The following is a 13,071-nucleotide window of genomic DNA, read 5'->3' on the forward strand; positions in this document are numbered from 1 at the left end:
ATGCAGTTTGCTATAGCACAAAAATCATCAAATAAGTAAAACTTCAAATATACAGTAGCAGAGATTAAGGAAGTATGGGAAATTCGATCTCAACAATCTGTATAAAGCTGTCACAAATTCATCCTTCCATCAAAAATAAAAGCGATGACCTACCTAAACGGAAGTATATTACAGTTTGCTACAACACAATAATATGCAGAGTTGACCTGTTTTATTGCAGTAGCTAGATTGTTGTTCAACTATGAAAAGAATGGGTTAAAGCACCAAAGCATTCTCTTATTTCTCAATTGAAGTAGGATGGACAAATTCCATATATATGAGATTTGGAATACATGCTGCAAATACAAACAAAATATATACTAATTATTAACCCTTTTGGCCAATTATGGTTTTTGGCAAATATTAAATCAGCACATTACTTGATGCTTACTGTTTTTCTGTCATAAATATGTACAAAGTTGAAATGTTTAGATAGTTACGAGTTTGGATCCTAACAAGAAAAGAAATATGAGAATATTATGAATGTATGACACTTCAAAAGTATGAAAAGAAAAAAATAATTAATGGCCATGATTAAACTGAGCTTAAACTATTGTACCCTGAAATTTATTTGACTTCCATAAGTATATGTGATTTGAATTGCCACTAAAATTGTATAGATAGAATTTACTTTCCAGAACTCAATCCATAGGTGTTGAAGCTTCTCTTATGCGTGTTTGATCTCCGAGGACACAGTGGAACCATTTACCACGGATGAAACCACAACCTCTACTCTGATCGTTTGCATCAAAAGTCTTGAATGGAACATTTCCTTTCTTCCAAGTTCTTTCTCATTCAGTGCAATGGTGTGAGTGCAGACCAGTAGTTATGAGATGGGATTCAGTCCTTTCAACATGTACAGTCTATTTTCAGCATGTCAAATGCATAACAAGCAGTATGACAAATTCAACCTCCGGGATATAGCTTTCAGATGCATTCAACCCAAATCCATATGTCCATCAAACACAAATGTGATGATCTACTAGAGGGAAGCATATTACAATTTCCTTCAACACAGAGTAATGGGAAAATCAAAACTTCAGATATGTCTAGCAGAGAAATTGAAATGGCTAGCAGTTAAAGGGCCAGTTTAGAAACCTGGAGGCAAGCCTGACTGAAAAATCAATAAAATGTCATAAACCAAGATGCTCATCCGCCACATTGTACCCCATAAAAAGGCTTCCAAAAGCTGTTGAGATCTTATTCAAAGTTGTATTTAAATCCATAGACAGGTGCGGTTTCCCTTAGCTACTCTGGCTTATCTGAAAAACAAATAACAGCTTTTCATGAATTTAATCTTGATCTCAAGAAGCTTCAGTTTAAAAAACATGAATGTATTACATTAATTTAATTTACCCTCTCCAATGAAATTTCAGTTGAAATTATCTGTCTCCCATATTCACCACAATACTAAGCAGAATCTTGGCACAGACTACACAGACGAACTGCTAAGAATAAGAAAAATACCAGTAGTCACTTATACAGTAACTAAGTTCAAACTAAACTGACACAAATGCTCACTCTAAATAAAATATATACAAGTTAGTTTTCGTTTAAACTTGCAATTCCGGTCAAGTATATGTGGCAAAATAGTTTTTCATGGATAGAGGTTGATGGCTTAAGTAAAAGAAGGAGAATTACCTGCACATTATCCTTGCTCATTAAATCCATCTACCGGCAATCTTTATGCCACGGACATGGCAGATTTTAGGCCAAATTTCACGGTCCTTCTTGTGGCATCGTTTTTGCAGTAAGGGACATCCCTCTATGCTTAATTTTATTATAGAGACAGGCATCCTTTCTCCTGCTATATTCTCTAGCTTTTTGCAGCTTTCAATGTACAATGCTCGTAGCGACATGAGATGGAGAATGCCCTTACAGTCAAACGTCTCCAAACTAGACAAGTTATAGAGACACAGAGACGTAAGGTAGGGAGGCAGCAAACCCTCCTCCGGGAAGGTGTTGATGCCATCACAAGGACCCTGCACTTTGAGAGGGGTAACCATGTCCATACATACCCATGCTTTACTGCTCAGTAGTTTCTCACAATTACTGATCTCAATCGTTCCCAAGTTAGGTGGCATACCACCTCCAGGGAATGACTCAATTTGATGACAGTTGGATATGTTAAGATATTCCATCTTTGGGAGAAGAGTTCCCATCTGATTGGGCAACGACTTCAACTTGTCACAATGAGAAACACTGAAACTAGTCAAATTGGGAGCAGACAATCCTTCTCTGGGGAATGACACAAAGTTGGGACAGTAGCTAATATGAAAATAATTCAGACTCTTCAATGACTCTGACCCTGAGACCAAAAGTGATTTCATATTTTCACAGTCTTTGATTTCAAGAGTACTGAGATTTGGGAAGGTAGCCAATGGAAGAGACATGACTGAATCACAACTATTCTTTATTGACAGTGATTCTAATAATTCGTGTTTGTGTTGCATTGAGAATTTAAGTTTCTTTAAACCACAAATATCTAGAGTTTTCAGCGATGCAGGAAGACGATCACTTGGAAACGATATTGCCGACAAACAATTCTGTAATGTTAAAGATTGGAGGCAAGTAGGTTGGATGTTAGTGATGGCCTCCATCATAGACTCCACCATTGGCCCTCCTTCTACTTCTATACTTTCCACCAAAAGAGGAAACTCATGAAACACTACTGTGTTGCTGTCACGTATCTCTAATGTTCGAAGGGTTGGAGCTCTTGGCACAGAAGAGACAAGAAGCTCGCAATTTGTAACTAAGAGTGTTTGCAGAGAAGGAAGGTGTTTTGGCAAATCTCCCCTTAGGTTGGGGCAGTTCTGAATATGAAGATCCTTAAGCACAGGAAAAGCCTCTAAAACAGAGGAATTCCACACCTCCCAACAAGGCATATCAAAAATGTGTAGCCATTCAAGGGAGGGAAAGGGCGTCACAGATGAACAATTTTCATTCTTATAAAAGCCTGCATCAATAGTCTTCACCGATTTCATGTATGAAATACGGAGAAACTTGAGAGATGGGAGCTGCCCAAGTGAAGGAAGCATGCAACAGTTTTTACAATTATGGAAATACAAATACGTTAGATTTTGGTAGGAAAAATTCCCCACCCATTCCGGAAATCTGGTTCCTTTATAGCCCCTTATAAATAGAGATTCCAAGTCTTGGTGAGGTTGTAATTTGCTGAGTACATCTAATTCAATTTGGAAGTTGATGCTATTGTCGTTACCTATAGACCATTCTAAGGATAGATGGTTAATATGCTTCTTCTCCATTACCCGGGCTTCTAATGCTTCTTCGCCTTTCGTAACATTCTCTAGTTTCTCAATAGAAAACGAACCATGGAGATTTGGAAGTCCTCCCAATTCTTTGATGCTATTCTCTATATGCTTGCCCACAATATACGTGTCCAACCTCTGTAATTGATTTAGTTTCCCCATTCTTTTAGGCATCTCTTTTATGGGCGTATGCAAAATTTCAAGATGACGCAAGTTTACAAGATTTTGCATGCCACTAGGCAACTTAGTCAGCTTAATGCAATTCGACAACTTCAAAGTTTGTAGATTGCACAAATTACACAATGACTCCGGCAGAGTTTTTATACTTGTATAAGAGAGATTTAGATAACGCAAATGGATCAATTCACCAATTGAATCAGGCAGAACAAACAGACTTTGGAAGCTACAAAACGATAGAACTCTCAAGTACTTAAGCATCGACACTACAATATGGGATGCCTTTTCATCGTTGAATGGAGAATCTTTATAACTGATCACCAAGAAAGTTCTTGGGAATTTTACCATGTCAAAACCTTCAATATCAGAGACTGGATCAATGAATCTTGTAATGACAAATGACGAGTTTTTCTATCTATTTTGGTTTCTTTTCCAAGTTCATCTGATCTGAAATAGAATTCGCCACTAATAAATGTTGCCAGATCATGCATGAGGTCATGCATTACAAAACAGTCACCCCAAGTCGAATGTCTTAAAGATTGGAAAAACGATCTGGAAACCAAATCATCAAAATACTCGTCACCAACTTCTTCTAAAGTTTTTCCTCTCTTTGGTGCTTTTACAAGATCTTCAGCCATCCACAGCTGGATCAGCTCATCTTTTTTAAATTCATAATCCTTGGGATATAGTGAGCAATAAACAAAACACCGTTTTAATTGTGGAGGAAGATAATGGTAACTAATTCGAAGTGCTGGAATAATTTTACACTGACCTTCGTGAAGTTCCCAAATGTCACTTTCAAGTACATTATTCCAATCCCTAATAGACTGCTTTAATCTCAACATTCCTCCAAGCGACTGTGCAGCTAAAGGCAACCCATTACACTTTTTAACAATCTCTTTTCCAATCTTTTCTAGGGTTCCTCTTTTCTCACTGGCTTCTGGGTGAGGAAATGCATGGTTTGCAAACACCAACCAACAATCTTCATTTGATAATTGGTTTAGATGATATACTTTAACAGTTTTAAAAGGAACTCCAACCGCTACACTTTTATTGCGGGTTGTCACGAGAACTTTACTTCCTCTAATCCCACTTAGAAATGGTTTCGTAAGACTACTCCAATTATCAAAATCCTCAATCCAAACATCATCCAAGACAATCAAGAATCTTTTACCTTTCAGTTTGTCCATCAGGTCAAGTTGGAGGGCATTTAGATCACTCAATTTACAAGGTTTTTTGGTAATTTCCTCTATCATAGTTTTTGTGGCCTTCACTATATCGAATATATCAGAAACACAAACCCATGCCTTTAAATCAAATATCTGCTGCTTCAATTTGCCATCGTTGAACACAGATCTTGCCAAAGTGGTTTTTCCAACCCCACCCATGCCTACAATAGGGATCACAGACACTTGTTCACCATCACTGCTATCCTCTAACACCGTCTTCATTATGGCCTCCTTATCTTTATCTCTACCGTACAAAGCATATCCATCTTCCAGAGATGTTGGCTGAGATCTCCATGGCTGGTTGTTATCCACCGGAATATCCCTCAAATCAAGACTCTTCTTTTGTTTTAAAATCTCATCTAATCGTTCAAGTATGTCTTCCAATTTCCTAATACTAACAATCTTCTTCCTTTTGAAAAAGAGAGAAAAAGAATTGCTTACCTCCTTTTGAGTAGCAGCTTTAGTAGAAGCTTCATCAAGTAAATCATCAACCTCATAGACAATATCATTGAGAAGATCGAGCCACTCTTTGACATTGGAATCTGTGATTTGTCTCTTTTCAGCATCAGCAAGCACAACTTTAACCACAAGCAGCTGGCTCTTCATCTTTTGAAGCAACTTGTCAGACTTCTTTCCACGGATGAAGTTGACAAACTCAGGGGAAGCTAGTTTGTCAAAAAGAACGTCAATAAAAGCAGAAAGGAGTGCACCACCTATAACGGCTAATGCCATGATTTCAACAGCAAACAAGTAATTGACGGAACGGATACCAATTGGTTGGGTGAAACTGCGTTGGTTTTTGGCAGATGTGATCAGAAAAGAATAAGAAATTTCAGTCAACTCTCTTCACTTTAAATTGCAGGCTGCGTGAGCAAACTACCCTCAACATGAACCGTTAGATATAATATTAAAAAAAAAATTGTCTCTTCATTTTTTTCATATAAACTCAAATATTAAAAAAACTATAAATAATATGATTAAATGATTACATAATAAAAAATTAATATTTAATATTATTAATTGTTAATAATATCAATAGAAATAATATTAATAGAAAACAAAATAAAGAATCAAATCAAATTGAAGCTTACAAAATTTAATAATGTAATATATTTTACGTATATATAAAAATGGATTTTTTTTTATGTCTACATCTGTTTTATATTTTTACGAAAATATATTTCGACATACAAATATGATACAATTTTAACATGGCTTATGTGTCATTGTATTTTTATTTAAAAATTATTTTTATTAAGATGGAAAGGAGTGTGGCACTTGTGTGAGTTTATTAAAGGTGGAGGAAGAGTTTTTCATCAAACAGAGTGAAGAATGAAACTTTGGCAAAGAGATAGAAGAGAGAGAAGCTCCTTCTTCACAAATAAAAGTTCGAGTGACTGATCGTATGGGAGTAGTTGACAATGCTACAGAATGCTACAGAAGCGATTGTAGCAAATAGCATTGTAGGGCTTGCGATTTGCGGTTGTCGACAATCATCTTTTGTTTATTACTATGCTAGTAAGTTTGTTCCCGATTGAAGGATATGTTTTTGGTGTTTTGCGTTTTTTTTGTTTTTAGAAATTGTTAGGGCATTGAGTCCTGTGTATTTTGATTGTTGGGAAACTCTCTAACATTTGTGTGTGTGGTGAGGAGTTATTTTAACATTTTTGCTGGATATTATTAATTAAAATAAAATAAAAATAATATTGAAATATAATACTGCATTTATTATAAACTTTTTTCCGAACATGAGAAAATTCAAATTTTACTAAATGTCTCCAAATTCAAAACTACAAATTCAACTCAAAGTTTACATAATTCCAAAACTGATAATAAAACATTGACTACAAAAGAGTAAACCAAAATAATTCATAAAGGAGTTCTCCTTTTCGACTTTAAACATTACTAGCTCTACCTGAAACATCGTCTGTTCTCGTGTAACATATAACCAAATTAAAGAATACACACACCCATTTGTCGGAGAACCACCATTCTCCAATTCCTAACAACATGGACACCACCATGTTACTCCACTTTCTACAACCTTAGATGATGACCTTAAGATATCCTTTGCTGCCATAAGTCACAACTCGTGGTTCCACAGTATACAAGCCACAACTTGTTGATACACGTGCGAGACTATACTGTTACGAACCACTATCTGTAACGTCAGGTGGAGTTTCCAATACGAATCACAATTCGTATTCTCGACACAAGCTTAGCAATATCATTTGCCACAACTTGTGATTGCCTAATCAAGTGGAGACCATCTGTACGAGTCACAACTCGCTCACGCACACTGGTTACTAGTATCACCAGGCCACAACCCGAGATCGCCACGTGTTTACCTTCTATTCTAAGTCATAATTCAAGAAATGTCATTCTAAGCCACCACTCAAAGAATGTTTAAGCAAGCTCCACGCTTAAGATATCATCTAACGCATTATAGACCATGCACACGAACCATTTCACATGTTTCCAAAAGCTTCTTCCTAAAAGATATTTCAAATATTCCAGAAAGCTTGTTTTGAAAATCTACATTTGCAAAGCTTATTCAGAAAATGTAATAAAAAAAGGTAAAATGATGTTATATTCCAACAGTCTCATCTCAGAAATTCTATTCCAGAAATCTTATTCCGAAAATCCCTTTCTGAGAATCATGTTCAAGAAAATTCTAAAGAGTTTGTCCTAGAAAATTTATCGAACTTTTAAAAATGTAAAATGATGATTTTAAAATTGTGTTATGTACCAAGAAATTGAGGGTACATGAAGAAAAAGTCTTTTCAAGATATAAATTGGGCCTCACAAATATACTCAAAAATAAGTGAAGAAAAAGCATTTTTTCCTGCACCCCATCTAAGCCTTATTAAAATTATAATAAACTTCCTACACCTTTTTTTAATATTTTCTGGATTAAGAATTCCGAAAGTATTTTCGAATCCAAAAAGATATAAAAAAATACATTTTGAAACGAATGTTCTGAAAAGTATTTTTGTATTAGGAGATCTCTTCCATAACAGTCATTTTGGTAAAGTCTTTTATATTTTGAAACCGAAAATATCTTTTGAAACACTAGTAATTCTGGAATATTTAAACAAAAAAAATGGAACGAGTTTTCTGGAAACTGTTTCTGAATCCTGAAAATACCTTCTTAAACACCTATTATAGAAATTTTTTATATTCTGGAAGTTTTTCTGAATCCAAAAATAACTTTTGGGGCAGTCATTTTACAATATAAAAAAATTCCAATGGAAGATACTTTACGGGTCCGAAAATACTTTTCAGAACACTCGTTCCGAAAAAAATTATATTCTAGATCCATAAATACCTTTTGAAACTATGATTTCGGAATAAATAAAAAATAATATATATTCTCGAATGGAAGTTTCAAGCAATGCAAAGAGGCATCCCGTTTGGATGTAGTGTCGGGACAATATGAGAAGGTCCAAAACGAGGAGTTTGAGGTTTCCAATAATGGAAGTTTAGTATGTGAAGAACTGTGCATTTCGAGAGCAAGTTAAGTAAAGAAGTGGAAGTATAAAAAGTCATCTTATTATGCAAAGTACAATTGCTCCTACTCAACTTTGTGTAAAAGAAGAAAATGAAGCAAGAGGGAGGGAAGTGTAGAAATTTAATGACAAGGAAGGAAGTGAAATGTTATTATATTGACAAGTATACCGAATCATCCAAATAATAAAGTGGGTAAGTTCATATATTATTTTTTCAAAGGAAACTATGATTATTTACTAATTAAGGTTAAGAACTTTAAATAATAAAAAGTATTAATTTTTAATAAAATAATTCTAAATACTATAAAGCAATTAAATTTATGATAATAACTTCATGGAAGAGAATCAGTGATTTCATTGATATATTTTTTTTCTTTGTAATTGAAGTAACATACTATGAATAACTCATTGTGAATAACTCATTTTGTTGATAATTTTTTTAAATCTTATAGATATTCACTTATTTACAAAATATAAACCAAGTACTTATCTTTTCCAAATTTATTAAATAAAACTTGAAATATTTAAAAGGATAATAGTAAAATAACAATAAAAGATAAAAAAAATTGATAATGTCAATTATTAGAAAGAAAATTGAAATCTAAGATATTTAAATTACTTCTAAAAAACATATTTAATAAATGAAGATAATTCAATTGTAAATAATTAAAGGCTTAAATAGTAGTTTGATCCTAGTTTTCGTTCGGTTTTTTCAATGTGGTCCTACTCTTGGTTTTTTTTTTCAATTTGGTCCTAATATTGGTAAATTTGTTTCAATTTTGTCCTTTTCGCTAACACATTAACGGATGTGAACAGTAACTGCCACGTGTCATTTTGTGGTTTTTTTTTGTTTTTTTATTTTTTAAATTTTTTTAAATTTTTTTAAATTTCTTTTTATTTTAAAAAAAATGTACACGTGTCAAACTCATATCATGCCACATGTCATTTTTGTGATTTTTTAATTTTTTTAATTTTTTTTTAAAATTTAATTTTTTTTAATTTAAAAAAAAATCCACGTGTCAAGCTAATATCATGTCACGTGTTAGAGTCAGTTTTTTATATTCAATTTGGTCCCAATATTCGTTAATTGTTTTCAATTTGGTCCTATTTTTTTTTTTAAATTTAACAATTTTGTTCTTTGTAACATCCCAATTTTAGCAGCTTAAAACTAATAAAAATAGGAAGTTTCATCATGGTTCCAAAACAAATAATCCAGTGTACACAATATATTAATACAATCTTACAAAAGATATGACTATAAAAATATATCACTTATACACTTAAACTAAACTAATAAACTCTATACTTAAACTGACCACTATTAAACCTCCCACTAGAAACCTCCTCCTCAACGAAAAAAATGATGGCTCTTCATCCTCAAGAAGCGCCTTTGACACTGCAACCACATCTGCTCCCACTGAATAGGTGATCATCGCAAAAGGAAAACATAAAACATGAGACAGACACACAAAAAGCAAGGGTAACCTAATCTGATAAGAAAAATCATGCAATTCAATTATAAACAAATCATGCAATCTTTATCATTTTTACCAGAATCACATAGGCCATCACAAACATAGTACATATATATTACTCTAGACTCAATATCCGAATTATGTAAGCGACATCGGATCTCTTGGTGGCGTGCACCTGTGACGGTTCTCAAACTCTGCAGAGTTTGGACACAAGGGGTTATCACCCAACCACTCCCAAGGTAAGTCCCCTTCGCGCCTGTGACTGAATCAGGTCCACAGACTAGGACCTCCTGCTACTCCTCATGACATAATCCATTACACTCTACATGAGCCTTAAAGGTTATTGGAGCATCAGGATACCAACCAAAACTGAGTCCTTATGTCCTTACATACACTAAAACAATCCTCTTAGAATTTCCCTTGAAATCCTAGTTCAACCACATCTTCTCATATTCCAACTTCATGCAATTTGACCACACATATTACCAGTCATAACAATTCATGCATATCATAACTATGTTCACATTTTAACATTCAAACATAGCTTCATCCATTAGAAACAGAGAAATAACACTCAACTGCAGAGGTTCTCGGCCAAGCTAGAAGGTCTCGCCTAGGAGAAAAGGCTCTCTCGCTTAGGCGAGTCATTCTCGCCTAAGCGAGGCTCAAAACAGAGAACAACCTAAACTCTAGGCAAATTCTCGCTTAGGCTAAGCTGTCTCGCTTAGACGAGAGTGACTCTCGCTCAAGCGAGACTGGCTCGCCTAGGCGAGATCTCGCTTAGAGACAAGGGATGAGTTTCTGGTGTTTTCGCTCAGGCGAGAGCTGCTCGCTTAGGCGAAAATACCAGATTCCTAATTTATTCTCACATGCAACATTCCAGAAATCTAGCACAATCCAATCATACACTCAATTACACAGTTCAAGCACTCATACAACACTCAATCATGCAATTCCAAGTCATCAGAATGATTTCTATACGAAATTCAAGTAAAACAGTTAGCTTCCCTTACTTGTTATCCTGTTTAGACAGCTTTATAAACGTCAACGCTTTAAAAATGTTAACACCTCTAACTCCACAAGATGCTCTATCTACACATAGAAACATCACAAGAACGATCAGGACATACCGTTATGATCACTGATCAGCAGAGACTCATACTAATGATTAAAATGTCGCATGCAACCGGAAAAGGGCTCGCATGCAACAAAAAACAGAAAAAGACTAAAAAAGAGAGCGGAAACTCAACTTACACGAACGGAGAAACTGATCGGTCCAATTTGAAGAGCTCACTGAGAGGATCAATCCTATGGTCTCGGTTCTTCAATCAGACAACAAGAGAGGCAAAACCTCTAGAGAGAAGTCAGAGAACTCTAGAAAAGTGGTTTCTAGAGATATGGTGTGTTTTAAAATAATGAAACTCGTTTATAACAATTCTATTTATAATAAAACCTTTTAATATTAAAATAATCGAGTCTCACTATTTTTAAACCACTATCACTTTTAAAACGCCATTTTCTATGGTCTTACATTCCTCTCCAAATTGAGACAAAATTTAATATGTATATATTAAAATGCATAATTTTGTTAAATATTTTTAATTTAGAATTAGAGTTAGTTTAAAATTAAAACGAAAAAAAGCAATAACACCATTAATTTAAAATTTTAAGAGGTTAAAAATATTTAATTTTAAACCAACTCTAATTTTAAATTAAAAATATTTAATAAAAATATGTATTTTAATAAGAATATCCATATAACATTTATATACAAATTATATTGTCTTTGGAGAGAAACAAAATTAAAAAAAAAATTAGGACCAAATTGAAAATAAATAACGAATATTAGGACCAAATTGAATATAAAAATCTGATTCTGACACATGGCATGATATTAGCTTGACACGTGGATTTTTTTAATTAAAAAATAAAAAATGACATGTGGCATAATATGAGCTTGACACGTGTACATTTTTTTAAATAAAAAAATTTTAAAAAAAATTAAAAAAAATTAAAAAAAAATTAAAAAAAATTAAAAAAAATTAAAAAAAACCACAAAATGACATGTGGCGGTTACTGTTCACATCCGTTAACTGTTTTAACGGTGTTAGCGAAAAGGACCAAATTGAAAATAATTTACTAATATTAAGACCAAATTGAAAAAAAAAAAACAAGAGTAGGACCACATTGAAAAAACCGAACGAAAACTAGGACCAAACTACTATTTAAGCCTTAATTAAAATATTACTTTAATCTTGTATTGTGTAAAGTCCCTAATACACATAGGTCAAGAAGGTCTTAATACATCTCAGTTAGGACAACCTTGATATATTATGTAAGACCTGATATGTACTCTTGCTACACTTTGTTTGCTGCGAGCCTAAGGGGCTAATGTATTATGTAAGGCTCTTGATACATCTAGTCTAAGATGGTCCTCATATATTTAGTCTAAGATGTTCTTGATACATTTAGTCTAAGATGGTCCTAATACATAGTTCTGATACATCTAGTCCAAGATGGTTCTGATACATCTAGTCCAAGATGATCCTGATACATTTAGTCTAAGACGGTCCTAATACATAGTCCTCATACATCTAGTCCAAGATGGTCCTAACACATCTTGGTCAAGACAACCTTCATAGTACAACAACAAGAACCACATTTATCACATAAAGCAAGTACATCTTGGCCTAAGAGAGGTATGTCAAACTGATGTAGATAAGAACTATAGTAACCATGATAGCGCATGAAGTTACAACAACTGCAATGAGATATTCATTAGCACTTATAGAAGAATCTAAGTATTACTAACAGACAAGTATCTAAAGGTAGTTCAAGCTACATATAAGATCTATCAAAACTCATTATTATGCTTGTTATCTCTACATATTATGCTCTAACTGACTTGAACATTGAAATACTTGCAGGTATCCCCTTTGCTCTCTCAAGGGACGTGCTGAGGAAATCTCTGATACACCAATAGAGGACATCTCAGATACATAAACAAGAGTTATCAAGACCTTCTAGAACAATTTGGTTCCTTATATGAACAATTTCTTAAAATTTCAAAAATTCATTATCCAAACACAAGTTCAAGCTTTTCAAACTTTATTATATCTAGGTGAACCAAGGCAACCACACGACTAAGACCGCCTACACATAGCTCCACAAATAAAATTATTAAGTATATAACCAGTCATGCAAAATCACACAGTGGTTGTTCATGCAGAGAACAAATAAGATGAGTTAGGCACAAATATTACTTTACCCATAGTCCGTCATCTCCTCAGTAGGCCTCTTCCCGGTTGGCATATGTAGCTTATGTCTACTTGGACTCGGGAGGGGTTACCTGTAGAAGGGACTCCGAAGCTCA

The 13,071-nt window shown here is 34.0% G+C and overlaps 1 pseudogene; it reads right to left on the reverse strand.

The window, feature by feature from the left end:
* Positions 1 to 389: 389 nt before the first annotated feature.
* LOC114167101 lies at positions 390 to 5,575 on the reverse strand (annotated as a pseudogene).
* Positions 5,576 to 13,071: the final 7,496 nt, after the last annotated feature.

The sequence above is a fragment of the Vigna unguiculata genome, chromosome 10, assembly GCF_004118075.2.
Source record: "Vigna unguiculata cultivar IT97K-499-35 chromosome 10, ASM411807v1, whole genome shotgun sequence".
Classification (NCBI taxonomy): Eukaryota; Viridiplantae; Streptophyta; class Magnoliopsida; order Fabales; family Fabaceae; genus Vigna; species Vigna unguiculata.